We start from the raw sequence: 21,485 nt of genomic DNA on the forward strand, positions 1-21,485 counted from the left end.
CCACTGCTTGGCATGTTTTGCGGTGTGTTTAGGATCATTATCTTGCTGCAAAATCCAGTCATTTCCATAAAACACATGTGCACTTGGAAGGAGAAAATTATCTAATATGTTAGTGTAGCGTTGACTTGTCAGATTTCCCTCAAACACACACAGCGGGGTCGTTCCTAATAAGGATATCCCTCCCCATACATGAAACTTTGGGCTGTATTTAGGTCGTCGATACAACGGTGCTGACGCAGACTTTGTCCATATTTTCACATTATTGGGATATACCCATATTGAGCTTTCATCAGTAAAAATCACATTTTCCCAGTCAAAGTTTTCATGTGCCAAACACCACTCAACACGCCTGTCTTTATGTTCTTGTTTCATGAGAGGAGAAGGAATTCCAGTCTTTTTCTCACATCCAAGTTTTTCTCATCCATCCTAATTGTACTATACTCAGTAGGCCAAGATGAGTTACCTCCCTTATACCATTACTTAGTTTTAAGTATCAGTGAATCAGTTGAGGTGTTAGGATAGCTCAAAGTAAAAAGAAAAATTCTCAATAATTATGAACCAGACTATACAACGTCACCAACCGTTCAAACAACACGCATATATAGGAACGCGATGTAGATATAGAAATTAACGCTCTATTTAGCCGAAATATGTCACATTGTAATGTAACCACACACACACTCACTCATCCATGAACACGCCCGAGCTCACGCTCAAAGAAACCAATATACACACTCGCACACACATTCAAGCTAATTGACATTTTGATCTCCATTCTTGATTCGTCCTTTCACTACCCACATTTGCGTTTTCGCGACTCTATCTTTTCACGTTTACTGGAGGGTTTATTCTAATGTCCCTTAATAATTCTAATCAGTTTAATTACGCCTCAAGGTTGTCCAGGGTATCCATCTTAATAGAATGGAAGAGAAAACATCCTGGATATAAGGAAGGATAAATCATGCAGCGGAGGACGGTGCATGTACTCAGGTCCATCGAATTACAACCCGTATTTTTAACAAAAAATAAAATACTTCAATATGAAAGAGAGATAAATGAAAATCTAAAATACAAAGCCTGTAAATGTAGATTTCAGTTATGCACCAGGTATAGCAGTAATGTCGTTGTCCATCTTCTCCAGGCTCCTGTCACAGTGCGGGACCTCTTGGCACTCGGCTGCATCCGAGCTCTCCAAGAACAGGACCTGCTGGGGGAAGTATTCCGTCCAAGGACTCCACCAGCAACTAAACGCGAGCAGGAGCTTGTCACCCTTCTAGGTCGCGTTCTGTCCCGTGATAGGCGGGCCCCTCATCCTGATAAGCTCGTGCAAACATGCCGACGCATCCTGCTTGGACCACGAGAACCAGAGGAACCATAAGGTGAGAAAGTTCTGTGGTTTCAACCACGGTTGAAAAAGTGGAATAATGTGTGAACGGACCTTTCTCGCTTCACCTCTGTCCTACCATTTCTGTGTAATTTATTCAGAGAACATAAAAACTGGTAATCTAACAAGTTATTTTTGAAATACCCATGCAAATGCCACGACACCATGAAGGACAGCTGTGCTTCAGAGGGCAATGTGCTTTTGTCATATCAGATTGTAAATGTAAAAATCCATGTAAATGTCACGACATTGTGCAGGACAGCTGTGCACGAATTCGTGATTTAGAGGGAAATGTTGTGCTTTAGTCATAGCATACAGTAATTGTTTCCGTTTCGTGTTTTATGCAGTTCTGTTGTGTGAGTGAGTTTAGTTTTGTTCCGTCTTTAGCAATATTTCAGTAGTATCACCAGAAATGGGCTAAATTGTGGGGAATCCACCCAGGGTCCTCGGCAAGGCGACTAACGGGAGCGGGTAGTGGTTGACAAATGTCATCGGGTCCCAATTGTATCGATCGATGCTCATGGATTGTCCAGACTCGATTATTTACAGACCGAAATATAGCTGTAATATTGCTGAGTGCGGCGTAAAACTCAAAACACTCACTCACTATGAAACCACAAGGTGTGACAATATTATGCATAAAACAGGTTTTTATGAGATGTTAAACTTTTTCCTCGCAGATAAGAACCCGAGAGCCATTTGATGTCGTCAGACACATTACTGATACCCAAGATACAGAACAACACGACAGTGACAACAGCAGACTCATGATTTCCATGAGTACCTCTTCGAATAAATGAAATCCATTAATTCAGTATGTTTCTTTGTTATTCATGACGAAATGGGTTTGTGTACGGAACAAGACCTAGTGCTTGTTGTTGGTATACATAATAGAGCTGGGACTGGTCTAAATTTTCTATTTGGGTACATCACCCCTGTTACCCTACACTAAACTGCCCAAGTCCGACTTTTTACCCAATACCCACCGGTTTCGGTATCCGGATTACTCGTCCCGACCCCAACACATGATCAGTCACACGCATCAGTTTAATTTTCACAATACCACGATGACAATGTTTATGAAACCGACTTGTTTTATAGGCTGAATGGTCATGGATTATAGGCCCTATATCATTTGGTCATGACACATTATATATTATTTACAGTTCAAGCATTTCTTGACACGTCTTTCGGCGCGAATCGGAAAAAGTAGAGAAATCGGCCAGGTACCGTGGCTTTACAACATAACGAACTGAATTCATTTTACGTATTGCGTATTTTAGGCTAAATGAAGTTATGTTACCGCTGTGTCAAGAAACTAGTGTCTGTCTAAGCACACAAACTGAGATATTCACACAAAAAACAAAAAAAACCCCAATGATTGTGCGCATCGATGGTAGTTGCTTCATCACTGAACTGGTCATTGGTTTCTATGCACACAAAACTGGCTTGGTAGTTGCAGCTATCGAATTCTGATTCGCTCCCTTTTCCTCTATTGTAGGTCACTATTAAAGCGAGAGGATATACTGAGATTATCTGCTAGTTTGATTACATCATGGATGGACGTTTCCATTGTTATTATTGCACAGAGAAATAAGATGCTATTAAACATTTGTGTAAGCACCATTGACATAATGTCATCAAGGTTTGACAATGGGTGTCTGATATTGAGGGTGAAAGACAAAACATTTGAAAACATAATTCCCATTATTCCCATCACATTAACATTGGGTGTCGAAGAGTTTGGGGCTCTCGCGAAAACAGACACAGAACTAGGTTGATGAAAATAACACCGGTCACGACGCTGGCGTTGCATGCAGCAGAACCAGCAGTCATTGACACAGAGAAGGATGTCAAGTCCGAGGTCACTGAACCTGCCATGACAACGAAAGCATTACGCTGTGACAACGTGAAATTGCTTGCTGGGTTGACACCTGGATGAAGTTTAACAGTTTGATATACAATGGAAATCTCCTTTGAACATTGCTTTCCTGTTGTTTGAAGACGTAATGCAGTGGTATTCTCTCGAAATAATAATTCAAATGAGATACAGAGATGAGATTAAACAATCTTGGAGAATCGAGGGAAAGTTATTTCCGGGTGGGGTGGGGGTGGGGGACTCTTTGTCTCAAAGTCCAGCAAAATATAAATGATCAATGATCAAGGAAACAGTTTCCTTTCAGATGACCCCAGACAGTATAATTAAGCACCCCTACGTTTTACATGGTCCGGTAGTTAACATAAATAGGAGAATATAGTCGCCTGTTGTGAATGGTGTTTTGAGTCAGTACCATATATTTCCGAGTAAGGTCTGACAACTTTGATACATGAATCGACATTTGACAACAATATCAAATGTGCATTGCTATTTACTCTAGGTTCTGATTATCTGAGCTCCGGGTGAATGACGAAGGTTTTATACACAGATTACACGAAGACGCACACACAAGCATACATAGACGGAAACGCATACACACACACACACGCACGCACGCGTGCGCTCTCTAACACTTGCATTAACACACCCTGGCAGCTCCTTTCAAAAGCAATAGTAGCAGGGTTGACCTGATTTGACCGTTAGAGAGCATTAGTTCTCAATTTTTCTTAATGATCTACTTTGGCATGCCAACAACCACATAGCCAACCAATGCTCTCTATACTTCCGGTTCCAAATCCTGACACAATGTTCATAGCATCTGTTCTTGAGAAAGAAAAGGATGGACTTCTTTTCAATTTAATATGATGACCTACTTGTTGTAACTGATCCCCATGTGAGCCCTAATTCATAAGCTGCTAGAAATGGGAGAAAGTTTATCTATTACTGAAAACAAAGTGGCGGTCATGGAGACGCGCACGCACACGCACACGCACACGCACACACGCATACTAGGATCATCATACTGCCATCAGGATGAGTTTAGTTTTTAGCCGCTTTTAGCAATATTCCAGCACTATCACGGCACCTGAAATGGGCTTCACACACTGTACACATGTGGGGAATCGAACTCGAGTCTTCGGCTTGACGAGCGAACGCTTTAACCACCAGGCTACCCCACCACCCTCATTGTCATCAGATGCTGGACATATGATATATTGATCGATTCCACTCACAGTGATGTATCCGCATATATATTCCGTATATTCCCGTTTATTCCAGCTTCTCAGTATTTGGAGCCCGGAAAAAAACGAAGAGTTCTTTACACAGATACACATAGATGCACACAAGCAAACACACACGGAATCACACACTCACACGCACACGCACACGCACACGCACACACGCAAGGGTGCACTATAAAAATTGCATTTAACACGCCCTCCTTTCAAAAGCAAAAGCTGCGGGGTTCCCATGACTGAACGTAATGCTGCACTTAGACATTTACCCTTATTTCACCCATTCTTTATCCATTTCTATTTCACACCAGTCTATGAACCATCACGTCTGTTGTGCAACTGCATTCTATAAACCATCACATCTGTCGTGCTTTTCTGCAGTGAGCTAAGCTGCGGGATGCTTGATTTTGTCACAAATGCACAGATGCCTCTTTACTCCTAATACAAATAAAGGATCAGAGGGAAAATTAAGCATTCCTCGTCTCTTTCCAGATTTCCCCCCACAGCGCTATTCAAAGCTGGTAATGAAAACTGGAAAATATCAAAGGAACACCAGAATTTTCTTGTGTCCCCTTATTTGTTCCTCTCAGTATATTTATGTAGGAAGATATGAGAGATGTGCAAGATATGAGAGATGCAGGTGCACTTGGTATCGACCCATATGTTACATATTCGTTAATCACGCACTTATAGTGCTGAGAGCCGCCAGCTGCTTGAATTACTCCCTGAAAATGTTTAATGGAGTTAATGATGAAACGATGCCTGGTATCTCATTCTATGTATGTGTATCTCTACTGCTTTAACGACTTGGAGACCCGTGAAGGTCCCGGTGTAGAACAGGCCTTCAGCAAACCCATGCTTGCCATAAAAGGCGACTATGCTTGTCGTATGAGGCGACTAACGGGATCGGGTGGTCAGGCTCACTGACTTGGTTGACACATGTCATCGGTTCCCAATTGCGCAGGTCGATGCTCATGTTGTTGATCACTGAATTGTCTGGTCCAGACTCAATTATTTACAGACCGCCGCCATATGGCTGTAATATTGCTGAGTGCGGCGTAAAACTAAACTCACTCACTCACTCACTTTAACGACTTGGATGGGTTTCCTTCAACTTGTAAAAGTGACGTATTGTCATATGTGTGACTGATTTTGCATAACAACAACAAGCTTTAGGTCGTGCTTAGTACCCAAACCTATTCCGTCATGAACAGCAAAGAAAAAACGTATCGAATTATTGGAATTCATTTATTCAGTTACGAAAATAAGGAAATCATGAATCTTTTGTTGAATGTATCTTTAGTTCTGGGCTTGATGAAAGCTGTATCTTGAATATCAGTACTGTGTCGACCATCGAGACTGACGACATCAGTTGGCTCTCAGACTGTTATCTGCAAGCAGAAAGTTTAAGACCTCATGAAAACCTGTTTTATGCATAATATTGTCACATCGTGCAGTTTCACATAACATGGGGCGGCGGTGGGGAAGCCAAGTGGTAGAAGTGTTTGCTCGTCATACCGATGACGTTTGGTCGATTCAAATCATGGCTACAATGTGATATTGATACGATGTGTTATTTGCTGAAATATTGGTAAACGCGGCGTCAAACGTAACTCACTCACTGACACACTACTTCATGTATTGCTGGCACTGGAGTATTGGTAAGTCCACTCACTTACATGACATAGAACATTAAAGGACTGCTTAAACGACGAAATGGAAACATTCAAAATCTGAAATGACAAGAGCCCTGCATTGTGTCGTGAAATTTACATGGATATCACCAAATATTACCAAATACCCTAAACCTTAATTTTTCTAAGAGTTAGGTGACCTATTGAACTCCCAGCATATTCCTTTTGAGGAGTTTGACGTGTTAGACTGCCAACAAGTTCTCTTAATAAATGACGTAAAAATGGTTGGATAGGGGTGAAGCGAGAAAGGTCCGTTCATAGATCATTTCACTTTGGTGGTGACGTGTCAAGGTCGGTTAAGTTAAATGGCCCACTGACACGTCCCGCCAAAGTTCAACAGCAATACCCTCCAGGTTTCACTCCTCACGGCCGATCGTCGGAAAGACTAAAAACAAGGACCATTCTTTAACATCGTTTGATTTGATGCTACCGGGATTGAAACCACACACCATAGACCTGTCAGAGCAAGTGCACTATCCACGTGGCCAAACCGGCAGTCTGCAAGAACTCACTCACCTTATGGTTCCTCTGGTTCTCTTTCTCCAAGCAGGATGCGTCGGCATGTTTGCACGAGCTTATCAGGATGAGGGGCCCTCTTATTACGGGCCAGAACGCGACCAAGAAGGGTGACCATCTCTTGCTCGCGTTTAGTTGCTGGTGGAGTCCTCGGACGGAATACTTCCCCCAGCAGGTCCTGTTCTTGGAGAGCTCGGATGCAGCCGAGTGCCAAGAGGTCCCGCACTGTGACAGGAGCCTGGAGAAGATGGACAACGACATTACTGCTGAACCTGGTGCATAACTGAAATCTACATTTACAGGCTTTGTATTTTAGATTTTCATTTATCTCTCTTTCATATTGAAGTATTTTAATTTTTGTTAAAAATACGGGTTGTAATTCGATGGACCTGAGTACATGCACCGTCCTCCGCTGCATGATTTATCCTTCCTTATATCCAGGATGTTTTCTCTTCCATTCTATTAAGATGAATACCCTGGACAACCTTGAGGCGTAATTAAACTGATTAGTATTATTAAGGGACATTAGAGAGAGCGAGCGACTACAATACAAAGTGACACATTTACAACTAAACGGAGCATTCTTTTCTATATCTATATATGTCTCTATATGTGTGTTGTTTGAAGGTTGGTGACGATGTAAGTTTGACTCTAAACCAAAACCAAGTTTAAGTCGGAAGCAAATCAACCATTTGGATGACGACGTCTAGCGAAACACTGTTGCCTACCGACAAGTCTTCCAGAATTCCCCCAAAAGGTGGCGGCCCTGTTGGAGGTGGTGGTGTCATTTCTCCACCGCCTGCTGTGACAAAGGCCACGCCCATCACTAACAGCAACGCAACAAACTGTGCCTTCATTTTGGCGCTGGAAATAAAGAAACAGATACAGATGTAATCCATGCAAAAAATGTAGACAGATTCTCAATATGTCATCTTGTGTTGGATTATCTTCACACCTTGTAGTATACAATATCCGTTTAGACCCGTGAAGATGCGGGGTAGAATAGTATTTACTGGCCTTCAACAACCTATGCGACTAACGGGAAAGGGTGGTCAGGATCGCTGACTTGGTTGACACATGCCATCGTATCCCTGTTTCTTAGATAGACGCGCATGCTATTGATCATTAGATTGTTTGGTCCAGATTCGGTTATTTACAGACCGTCCCAATATTGCTCGAATATTGCTGAGTAAAACAAGAGACAAACAATATCTGATTAAAGCTCAAGGAACAGTAAGGAGCCTTGTACAATGACTTGTAAAGAACAGCAGGCACCATGTAAATACACAGGCTACAGGAAGTTCTGGTTAAATATTTGACATACTTTCTAAAAAGAGAAGCGTCAAAAGCCTTTCTAAATTAGAAATCTTTTATGTCTATTCTGATCATATCATAAGCATGTGTCTGTGGATCAATTCCAAATAGTGATTATGCCATGTATGCACGAGGTTAGCGTATCCCGCGCACCTGTGGCCCAAGTCATAAACACATGCCAAGGCTAGTCATTTGTCCACGTGATACACATGGGAGCCAATGATAAAAATCGAAAAGTTATATGGTGCATTCTTCGTGTAAGAGAGGGGAACTGAGAGGGGTGAGTTTTTAAGTCAGAGAACATACGATTTCATGAAGTTCGACGATATTGTGTTCTTTATCAAAACTTTACATAAATGTACGAAAACATAAGTAAAAGTTTTGTAAATATTTGAATACGACCCTTTCCTATCCGTTTACTTCTTGCACTGAGAAGCCAAATTGAGCGAGAACTAAACGTCAAAGGAAACGAAACGTCCTAAGGCGAAAATGAATTCCATTACTAAGTTCTTTTACATCTAATCACAACCTACCAATAGAAACTGACCACTGAAAAAACATACCACGCTGTAATAGAACCTGTAAAATCTGTCTATTGCTATTGAAGCCCATTATATTTTGAAATGTCCAAATCTTTCCGATGCTAGGAAGGTGTATTTATCTTCCTCTAAAACATAATACCCAAGTGCGCAAAATTTTGTTAAATTATTCTCTACAAACACCAAAGAAATTATCAACGTATCAAAATTTGTATCAAAGGAATCAGCCCTTATATTACACATAAACTCAGACTAGTTACAACCATTATGTATTAGATTTCTGCAGTCATATATATTGTATATTATTACACATCTTTCCATGATTTATTTTTTCTTATGAAATATTTGTATTCGCTCTTTTACCACCACACGTGGTTATCTGAAAATAAAATGATTCATTGATTGGTTGATTTGAAAACTAAAAGCAACTATTTTCACCATATTTTCAGAACCTTACCCTTTATTGAAAAACAGCCTTACAAAACCAGTAGAGGTTGTTTCAGATACGAACATTTAACAAAAAGGAAACACCACTTCATCGCAGTGTTCTTCTATTTATCAGATTCGCACCCACAGTGCGACACAAAACTTGTGAAGAAACCTGGACAAGAATGAAGGAACACTTCGCTGATTTGTTTCCCTCAGTATATATTTTCAATGATATGGAAGCATCTCAGCACATTAACACAGATTAAGTTTCTCAATTATGGCTGAAATTCTGCAGTTTGTGTGGGTAAGAAAAGGCTCGCACCTTGTACCTTTAAATCAATGACTTTTTTTGTACAACTGATACTGTTATTACAATACTACCAAAACAGTATGAAAAATGAACTTGACGTAAAGAAAATGGTCAGTGAAATGAGTTTCAGACAGAATCGCAATCTAAAGAAGTACTTACATTTGTGATCTGGAGTTCTATCGGGATCGGCTTCACAAGATGATCTGCTGTTGGTTGGTACGAAAGGGGGTATATATACCCTTAACCTGCAGTTACATTAATTTGTGCTCACTCATGCTTAAAGGGTATTTCACTCGTTGCTGATAATGAAGAGCCGCGGGGTGGGATTGAGTCACTGCCGTGGATGGGGGGATTGGGGGTAGCGAGTGGTCAAATCTTTGTCTTGGGATGGCAAATGTTGTATAAGAAGCCAGGGTCACAATGGATGGCGGCAGTGCACAGGCCCCTGGTAGAGGTTCAAGAACCAACATGTATGAGTTAATTAGTCCATGGTAAGAGGACTTTGTATATCTAAGGCAATTGTTTTCTGGTTAGTGGTAAGAATGATAGTAATAGTAGTACGTTTGGGCTGTGTAAAACGGGACAAGGGCCCTAAGTTGGCGACTATCTTAACCAGCCTGACTGGACCATGCTCAACTGAACCATCTTCACTGAATGTTGTCTTAATCTGTGAAACAAAATCATCAGATAATCAGTGGGTTTAGTTTACGCTGCACTCAACAATGTTCCAGCTCTATGGCGGCGGTCTGTAATCGAATCTGGACCAGACAATCCAGTGATCAACAACAAGAGCATCGATCTGCACAATTGGGAACCGATGACATGTGTCAACCAAGTCAGTGAGTCTGACCACCCGATCCCGTTAGTCGCCTCTTACGACAAGCATAGTCGCCTTTTATGGCAAGCATGGGTTGCTGAAGGCCTATTCTACGCCGGACCTCAACAGGTCTTTCTATCGAAAGTATCAGCAGTTGTTATGAGCATCAAATTGAAAAAAAGCAAACAACATTTTATGTGATCCTACTCACATGCTCTTGTCGGACTGACTTTTAGAACAAACAGGGTTCGTTACTCATTTCTTCTAGCTAGTATTAACAACAAATGCAATGAATGACTTGTCTTCCAATTGTCAAAACTATTGCCAATTTGTTTCTGTACTGAATATTCATATGTACCGATGTATCTATATCCTGATTATTCTAAACAATTATGGCTGCTGTATGAAAGAAAAACTGCAGAATTGGGTGTGATGCGAAGACAGTTTCCCGGGGGATAATAAAGAATCATTTTATTTTATCTTATCTTACCTATGCTTAGAACCTGGTGGAGGGCCTCTCTCTAACGAATAAAAGCGTCCAAAATAAATTATGTTAAAACTATCAGAAATATATTTATCATCTTTGAATGTGACAAATCACAGAACTATTCTTGCAAGATTCGAAAATGCATTCACAGAACAAGATCGATATATTGACATCAACTGGGAAAATATTCCCAGTCAACTAGAGAGTAAACTTAATTGAAGACGAATATCGTTTGACCAGCTGACCAGTCTTCCAGGGGCTCAATTCTCCAATACTAAATACTATCTAACCTTTGTAACCCGTCAGGCTTACACGAAAAAGCGGTGTTCAAAAGCATCATAACATCTATTAATGTGTGTCTTTGTTGCACTATTCAAGCCAACCGCACCTAGACCTTTTGCTGTGCAGTAAACAAATCATACATGTTTCTGCTATTATGAGGTGCGCTGAAAATAATCTAAAGGGACAGGCGCCATTCGGTGGTCAGCTCAATAAACACCCCGAATTCCACGCTGGTTACCGAAGCATACGAGTAATGTTTCCAAAGAACGTCAATTAGGGGACATACACACGCACACACGCACACACGCACACACGCACGTACACACTATTAGAACCAGTTGTGTTCCCCAATACGTTTAGTCTGTCCTGAGAATAGGAAAATAGTAATATTTCAGAACAAATTTGCTTCGAAGGGTTTTTGACAACGCGGCGAAACTACTCGACTGACATGGAAAGACGCCAAGTCTAATGTCCCTTCACTGTCAAGGCATCAAAACATAAACGTTCTGCTTCCAAATTGTCAAAACAGCTATCAAACTCCCCAGGTGGGCTCGCCAAATATATTTAGTCTGCCTCGATAATAAAAACATTTCAGAGCTAGTCATCTCCGAAGGTCACATTACGCCGTAACAAAATGGCCTACATGGCAGGACGTCAATGTCCCTTCATGTCAAGGAAAACAAATCCACGTCAACCGCCTGGCATGTTAAAGCATGTCCCGTATCTCGGGAGCAATCAAACGAAAAGAGGGGGTGTAACAATTGCAAGGAACGAACTCTTTCTCTCCACACTGGATGCACGCGAGTGACCATGCGATTTCTGATTTCAGAACCACATAAAAGTGCTGTCCGTCAGCAGTTTCTTGAGGGAATCCAGCTATTGAAGATGACAAAGTTGTAAACAAAATATTATTCTTTGTTGTTCAGATATATCCTTTGTTCAGCTACATGTTGGTGTTCTTTTCGGTCCGATTGAGATAAGTGGTCATATGGAAATGGTACATCGAAACTTGATCTACAAGCTGGACTTAAGCCCTGCTACATTTGGATGTTGTTTAAATAATACTACACAGTCAACATTTACATTTCTAGGAACAACATCCCCCGTTTATGTTCTAACGAAATACATTTGTTCTATTTACAGCGTGCATGATCATACTTACAAGGGGAAAGAGAAACCAAAATCGAATGGCTTTAGTGCATTTAATACATATTCCATGGAAATCGATAGGGCAGTCACTATATTTGCTTCCATCAGGAGTGAGTGAGTCAGTTAGGTTTCAGCCACGTTTAGCAACATCATGGGGGACACAAAAATGCATTTTACACGTGAGGAATCAAACTATTTTATACCCTACTCACACGAACCTGTTTACATTGTTCTATAAATGCACACGGGTGTACAAATACCTACGACAGTATACTTGTCACGTGAACGCGTGAATCTGCATCATGCCTCAAGCAGATGCGATCGCGAATGGTGACTTTTATACATAACGTGTCTATTGTCATTAGAATGTTTGTGCCCTATTCTATTGATATCCCAATATTAAATGAACTGGCACCAGTCACGTTTTCCGACGCTCACGCAACAGAGAATAGAGCAATACCAAGGGGTCAAGAAAATAGTAGCATGCAAAAACTCTCCTCCCATTCCCTACATTCAAAACTGAAATGGCTCTCGTGAGTTTACTCCATATGTCCTCCAAAACACTCTTCGAAAAAGGCGCGTAGCAGGCTTTTTCTCTGCAAGCCCGATAGCTTGAACATCTTTATATTTAGATAGTATTTAGCAAAGAATTATGTGTAAGAGTTGCCATGGATTAAAAGAGTTCGTGAATGAGTGAGTTTAGTTTTACGCTTTTAGTAATTATCCTGCAATATCTCGACAGGGTGCGCAAGAAATGGGCTTCACACATTGCACCCATGTGGGGAATCCAACTTGGGTCTTCGGCGTGATGACCGAAAGCTCAAACCACGAGGCTACCCCATCGTCCCAAGGAGTCAAACAACTGGTACTAGAATCATATTCATAAAGTATAATGAAAAGGAGCTCAGAGACTTTTATTCATTCCTGAAACTTTGGAAATCTAGACTTATCACATAGTCTGGACTTGCGTGGGCTTTCGTGGAAATGTTTGTTTCAGGGTCTGAATGACAGACTGTATACCTTTACACTTGGATTTACACACCATGAATAATATAAATAATTTAATAACGATATATATCACGTTTATACACACACATGTGTTATCAGTCATACGTGTGTAATTATTTACATGAGCATGTGAATGGGGTATTTAGACACTTATGATCAAACCCTACATGAAACCTTACAATACAAAATGTGTGACTTTGGGTGTGCGCGTGTTTGTGTGAGACAACGGTGTGTGTGTGTGTGTGTGTGTGTGTGTGTGTGTGTGTGTGTGTGCGTGCGTGTGCGTGCCTGCCTGCCTGCCTGCCTGCGTGTGTATGACATTCTCTCTGCTGAAACTCGTTTCATTGTAAACATATTTACTGGCGTGGCGGTCGACTGAGGAATTATATTGTCCAAACACAATGAATTCATGTTGTTTTCAGGGTCAAATGTCAACGGCAGGTGAGAACCTGTGATAACATCCTTGAATGCACACAAATCCAGTACAGATGTGAAAGGGTGCATATAATATTAACCGTGTTCCGAATGATATACTAGAATATAGTCAACGCTGCAAAACCACCCATGCCCTCCATATCCCGTCCAATGTCAATTTAACAAACAACGTTGTTTGTGTTGCTTGGTATATGCTTAATAATACCCCATTCACACGACCACAGTTGCTCATATGAGTATGCTTTACACACACATATATAAATATACTTATGTGAGCAATTTTGGTTGTGTGAACGCACTTGCTCATATGCATATTTTACACACATGTATTTACACCTATCCAGCAGTAGGTGCAAATTTGCGACATGGTTCAAGTTACTAGGGTGTGTCCTGTATTGTACTCAGCCGATGATGCCATCCAATAGACTGCAATCACAACTTTCTTGTGGACGTCAAGTGCTTTATCTACTGTATTTGACAAGGGAGACACATCATCTTTCAGTCTATTAACAGATAAAGTTTTTAAAAAATCTGTTTCGTTAAATCCATTTACACGATGCTGTCATATCACTGTGTTGATCCGTGTTTTCTTGGCATGCTCCAACAGGCCCCCCTAAGTAATTGAAGGAATTACAGCAAATTTGAAGGAATTGCATCTCAGATGTAAACAAACGCAGCCCACTCGCGAAACAATTGCAGCGATATCGGTAATTTAGCGGTAATAACAGAAACACATCGGCCCTATCGGAAGCAATGTCGGTAATACTGGAAACACGCTCGGCCATCTTCGGAGATTTTTCGGTCGCGAGCGGAAACTCACGCAGCAAAACATGGCGTCGTTGGAAGAAGCACCCGTCTCGGTGAGTTTTGTTTTTAGTTCCTACTATTACATTTTTATACTTATCCATCTTTGACCACCCGTGTTGAATGCGTTTAGGTATGAGGTGTTGTCGGGGCAATAGCTTATGTTTTTAGGAAAAGATGGTCACTGCAGAAGAGTGTCACAAGTCATGCCCCTGGAGATTATTCACATCTGAACATCGAAGTCGTGCCCATGATTACGAACATCATGAACGTGCGCCATGAAGACGTTTATGAGCAATACTTTGTCTTGCTATGAAGTGCAATTGACAAATTTAAACACATTTTACAAAACAAATGATGTTATATCTAGCGTACGTTCGTAATCATCGGCACGACTTCGATGTTCAGATGTAAACAATCTCCAGGGGCATGACTTGTGACACTCTTCTGCAGTGACCATCTTTTCCTAAAAACATAAGCTATTGCCCCGACAACACCTCATACCTAAACGCATTCAACACGGGTGGTCAAAGATGGATAAGTATAAAAATGTAATGGTAGGAACTAAAAACAAAACTCACCGAGACGGGTGCTTCTTCCAACGACGCCATGTTTTGCTGCGTGAGTTTCCGCTCGCGACCGAAAAATCTCCGAAGATGGCCGAGCGTGTTTCCAGTATTACCGACATTGCTTCCGATAGGGCCGATGTGTTTCTGTTATTACCGCTAAATTACCGATATCGCTGCAACTGTTTCGCGAGTGGGCTGCGTTTGTTTACATTTGAGATGCAATTCCTTCAAATTTGCTGTAATTTCTTCAATTACTTAGGGGGGCCTGTCCAAGAATCAAACCAACTCCGAGGTAAAATGGCAGCTGTCTTTTAATGTGCTGCATATGCAGTCTTACTCTGCCTGTTGTTACGTCAAAAATGAATGTTCTTGATTTTTGTTTCTCATTGCTTGAAACCCAAACCTCGTATGAACGCGTAGCAAATATACTTTTACTCAATGTGAGCAAATTTGCTTACATGAGCAAATCTACATACTTGCAAACCACCATCGTACGAACGAGTAGAGTGTGGGCTATTTTAAAATGAACATCGAAACACAAAACTTGAATCATTTGGACTACCAGGGGTTTCTTTAATGATTGTAAAATTAGAGTCGTGTAGGAAATACAAACTGAAACAGCTCTAAACACGAATGCGTGAGTTAAACAACAGTAACAATAACAACAACCAACAACTTTTGTCTGTGCAAAGATCCCCTCCTCGGGTCTGCTCTTTCCGCAAATAAACCAAAGTTGTGTTTCCTTGTTGATTGGAAGTTTTAGGGGTCCTACAATCTGACCTATCCAAAATATGTCATGGTCGGAAGTTTTACTGAATTCTGGTTTGGACATCACGCGGGCAAAAGATACGGAATGCACAAACGTGCTCAAACTCCAGCGTACAGGGGTGTACGGCATGTGACTGGATTCCGTATTGAACGATATTATATTATATGCATGTGCACGCATGCGTACTTTTTCCGTAAATGGGATTTACACAATTCTACTAAGTACAGTGATGTATAAGCACACTTCCACGCCCAAAGGCGCCCCTGTGCGACTGTTGCAGATATATTTTCGTGTGTATACAAAATGTCTGATGAAATATATTCATTTGTGCTCAAATATATATTTTCAAAAGCATGAAATGTATGTGATCTATTTGAATTGTTAAAAGATTTATAGTCAGTATTGTCTGACAATAATGTTCAATACAGTGAGAGTTCTCATTTGGGGTCCACGTAAACGCGAATACTGGGTCTTTATTTCTAAGTTTGATGGACAGTAATAACTAAAGGGGGTAATTGCTCATATGTCCTTGAGCTTTTCACTTCAACGCTCGATATGATAAGCACGAGTTATTCTCAGCAAAGAAAAGGACGAGGGTTAGGTTGGAACTGAAATGTATAAATAGGGAAAATAAGAGGCCGTGAATCTACCAATTTAGATTCCAGGTTTTAATTACATTTCTTTCCTGATTGAGAAATACTGGGTAAGGAGAAGGAGAGGAAACAGTGTTCTTTTAACGGTAGTGAGTGAGTAATTACACTGCTTAAAGCCACAACAAGTACATGAATTACAGCTATTCACGGTGTGCTAAGAGTCGACAGTGGTCAGTCTGTTTTTTAATCATAACATCTGGGTGTACACAGCTAACCTGAACATCTAGTCTGATTTGTTGCATAAACAGAAACTATTCACGCTGAGATCATTAGAACCCAACGAAAAAGCCTGTCCATCTTGGAGGCTTGGGCCTTGTCAAGTTTTGTAAGATGTGAGGTGGGTGAAAATAAGCTTTAACTATCTTCATGCTTATACTAGTCAGGACCAATTCCTTTTTTATGTTACTGCTACACTGAAATACCATCCACAGTTAAACATGCATAACCCATTCAGACGCAGTATACATACTGCAAGCTGAGGGCTTTGTTTTATTTCCCCAATTTCATGGGCTAACCACAGAAACAATATTTAATACCAGGGTGCTGTTGTTCAAGACATCTTTATGTTAATTTATGTTCAGGTATTAGAGTCAGGATCACCTTAGCACTAACACTGTAGTAACTTAATGTTTAGGTACTAGAGTCAGGATCACCTTAGCACTAAGACTGTAGTAAATTTATGTTTAGGTACTAGAGTCAGGATCACCTTAGCACTAAAACTAGTAAATTTATGTTTAGGTACTGGAGTCAAGGTCGCCTTAGCACTAAGACTGTCATGAATTTATGTTAAGGTATTGGAGTCGGGATCACCTTAGCACTAAGACTGTAGTAAATTTATGTTTAGGTACTGGAGTCAAGATCACCTTAGCACTAAGACTGTCATGAATATATATTAAGGTATTGGAGTCAGGATCACCTTAGTACTAAGACAGCCGTAAATATATGTTAAAGTATTGGCCTCAAGATCACCTTAGCACTAAGACTTTAGTAAATTTATGTTAAGGTATTGGCGTCAGGATCACCCTAGCATTAAAACTGTCGCAAAATTCATGTTAAGGTATTGGCGTCAGGATCACCTTAGCACTAAGACAGTCATAAATTTATGTCAAGGTACTAGAGTCAGGATCACCATTGCACAAGTGAGTGACGTTAGTTTTACATCGCTTTTTAGTAATATTCCTTCACACATTGTATCGATGTGGGGAATCGAACACGGGTCTTCGGCGTGATGGCGAACGTTTTAACCACAAGGCTATCCCACCGCCCCACCTCACCACTAACACAGTCATAAATTTATGTGAAGGTATTGGAGACAGGGTCACCTTATTACTAAGACTGTCATATATTTATGTTAAGCTGCTGGAGTCAGGATCACCTTAGCACTAAGAGTAGTAAATTTATGTTAAGGTATTGGCGTCAGGATCACCTTAGCACTATGACTGTCGCAAATATATATTGAGGTACTGGAGTCAGGATCACTTTAGCACGATGTCTGCTTTGTAAAAGGGCTTCCTGTTCTGTACAGGAAGCAGTCAGTCACTACACAAAGTCTTGGAAAATGCTTCAGCCAAAGGTTCAGATACCATTGTACAAATGAACCTCCATCACTAAATTCAACCTTCGTAAAAGTTGTTTTGTACAATGGTAGCTACCAGCCTGGGCCCACTTGCACAAAGCAATCTTAGCGCTATAACTGTTATTAGCCTATTTTGGAGAATGGGAGTTACAATAATTGTTGTGCTAAGATTGCTTCGTGCAAGTGGGCCCTGGGTGCCCTTGTATTAAACGTTAGTGATGAGACTACCAAAGTCTATGTTAAGGTATGGGAGTTATGGTCCTTAGTGCTAAGGCTGCTTTGTACAAGGGCAGTCTGGAGTCCCATTTGCACTGCCATCCTGTGGTGTCTTCTGTATTTTCTTTGAAAGGCATTTTAGAATGGCACTCTTATTTGCTTCATGAATCACATCCAATATGAATTCTTCCATTATTTTCAAATAGTTTAGTACATATTAGTACATACAAAAATCTGATTATCCTATCAAAATCATTCAACACTATCTAAATTAACACACATTCATTCACTTCAGTTTATAATGCTACATTTTGTGTACACAAATGACAGTCCTTAAAATATTTCACCTGAACCTTGGTCTTCCATAGGAGTTAAGGCTAGAACCACCTGATTACCATGGCAACACCATAAAAAACTAAACACCATGATGTGATGTGAAGAATTGTTTATTTGAAAATCTTAAAAAGGAATTTCTTTGGAAAATTCATACAAATAACGAAATACATGCAAAAGCCCCGTCCATAACAAATAAGGTGAATAAAGCAAGTAAACTGTATTTAACAAAAATCAGTATATCTATCAACATAACTGTAAACAGCAAAACTGGACGGAAATTACAAAAACTAAAAACATGGTCCCAGTGCCAAACAATACATCTATGGAATTAAACATCATCACTGACACGTCACAGATTTAAATACACATTTCTCCGTCACCATATCACAAAGTACTGTTGATAATCAAGCAGATAATTTGTGGAACTTGTTCAATCAAGTTCTATGTTGAAAGCAGGTCAACAAGCCACGGTAAATACTTACACTATAGAAACATATTGAAATATCCATCAAGATTATACACACAAAATGGATTAAACATCAATGAGTATAGAACAAAATCAAGATTATGACAACAAAAACAATCACCATGGCAACATTTTACAATTTTTTAAAACTGGATTAGTCAAATGAAATAAAAAACATATAACCCTACTGGTGTACCAGTATCCTAGAGTAGTTGATCAGGAAACAGCAGAATATACAACAGTGTTGCAGGAATGTGACTGCTTGAACACAAGAACTGTCTCTCCAATAAAGACAAGATTGAGAAGACTGTTGCACGGTACACACAATCACGGTTTACAAGTGGGTGATCACTTCCTCAGTTTTAAGTTTGTGCATTTGACACTAAAATTCTCAAAGAATTATTTAACATGAATGAGAATGTAGATATGTGCATATGGCAGCAACAGTCTCCTCCTTCAATGTCTGTGCTTAAATGCATCAATGTGATTAGGATAAATACTGATTGTCAAAAATGAATATAAAAATACAATAGTGCATATGTAACATAATGTAAATAGGAAAAACACGAAGAAATGATGAAAAAATGTGATTAGCAATAATGAGGTCAGAAAACAATATTGCATTTATTGGTGAGCAAGACTACCTGAAATAAAATGTATGCTATTACACATTAGTGTCTAGTCCAACTTTTTACTCCATTCAAAGACAAACAAATGCATGTTTTTGAAGAACAAAATCACAAGAATGTTACTCCACAAATGACCAATTTACTTGCAAAATGGAAAATTTCCAGGGATAACATTTGGTTTGATTCCTAATTCAAAACATTGAAATAAAGCTCTGAACTGTTTGAAAAACATCCAAAGGGAATAATATATATCAAACAATTTTGTCAACCAAGTCAAAAATGTCCTTGGATAATGTTTGGTTTGATTCCTATATAGAAACATTGAAATAAAGCTTCTCAGTTGTTTGAAAAACATCCAAAGGGAATAATATATATTAAGAATGCCAACCAAGTTAAAAATTTCCAGGGATAATGTTTGGTTTGATTCCAAAATTGAAACATTGAAACAAAGGTTCTGAATTGTTTGAAAAACATTCAAAAGGAATAATATTTAATTTAATATGTCAACCAATTCAAAAATGGTAATACCATTCACAGGCATAAATTACAAAATCATCCTTATTTCTAAAAAAAGCTTTAAGTCAGAATGAACAAAGTCAAGTTTGGAAAACACAATCCAGTGATGAATGTTGGGAACAACAATCATAGGGAACAATGACATGTAACCACGGCAACCACGACACCAAGCATGATAGTCTAATCACCTGATCGATTTGGTTGTATGTCTATTCATCATAATGTAACAAAAAGTAACAAAATCAAAGTTGTTGCTGATTCTCATTGAAAAAAGTTCTATAACAATTTGTGAAAAGTATTCAAACACCATCAAATGACCCAAAGATTAATATGATGCAAACCCATTCAACAATGCCTTTTAAAAGAAATGATGTCAGTAGACTCCCACTACAATAATGTATTGGATAGCAAGGTCTACACAGTATATCCGAATTAGGTGCTTGAAATACAATCTGTATAGTTCACAAACACTAAAACATGTTTGAAAATGAAGTGAAATAGACCACGTCTGTGATGTAGGTGACCTAACCACTGTGCCACCTGACCCTCTTTAAATGATCGGGCCCAGGTGAGAAAACCACCACACATAAACTGTTTGATAAGAATTGCCATAAGGCCAGACCAGTTGTATTTCTTGTTTCCCGGATTTTTGTCCTCTGAAAAGAGGCAGGTGGGAAAAAAAATAATAATAAAGTTTTCAGTTAAAGTAATATTCCTTCTAAATAGTCAAATAGTCAAAGTAAAAAAACAACCTAAAAGGTATTTTCTTGTGAGTTTACATTTTTAGCCCATAAAACATCTGGATTTTATTTTTTGAGCAGGGAAAAATTAATTGTTTTTTGGGAAAAATATGGCAGGTGGATCCATAGAGCAAGAAATATAATTGGTCTGGCCTTAACAGCAACCATGTTGGGAATATTTGCTCTGGAAGGAATGCAAGATTTACTTCCTCTCAGGACAATATATTTTCATCAAAAACAATTTTCTGGTCAACATTTCAATTACCTGGTCAAACTTGTCACATGTGACATAAAAATATAATCTTTGCCTTAAACACTTAAAATATCACATTCACAATTCCAAAAATGTGATCTCATAAAAGTAGATCTTTTAGACTGATACAGTGCCTGTGTGATCAAGATCTGAGGATACCTGTGTTAACACTATCAGACTAATCTCAATAGCAGATGCTTCTGTTTTGGAGCTAGTTAGGTAACAGCTTTCTTTAATATCTGACTTCATTTCCTTGCATATTGATTCTGAAATGTGATCTCAAGGAAAAGCATCTTATCAAAACTGTTTTTGATGAACAGAATTCAGATATGCTTCAATAAATTTTGGATAGATCTACATATCTGAGTCACTTGTACGGCTGAACTGAACAGGGAGGTATCACACCAGATGCAAAAGAGTGAATGAAGCTAGTTTTATGTCTCACTCAGCAATATTCCAGCTACATGGCAGCCTTTTTTA

This window comes from Haliotis asinina, chromosome 16 (assembly GCF_037392515.1).
Source record: "Haliotis asinina isolate JCU_RB_2024 chromosome 16, JCU_Hal_asi_v2, whole genome shotgun sequence".
NCBI lineage: Eukaryota > Metazoa > Mollusca > Gastropoda > Lepetellida > Haliotidae > Haliotis > Haliotis asinina.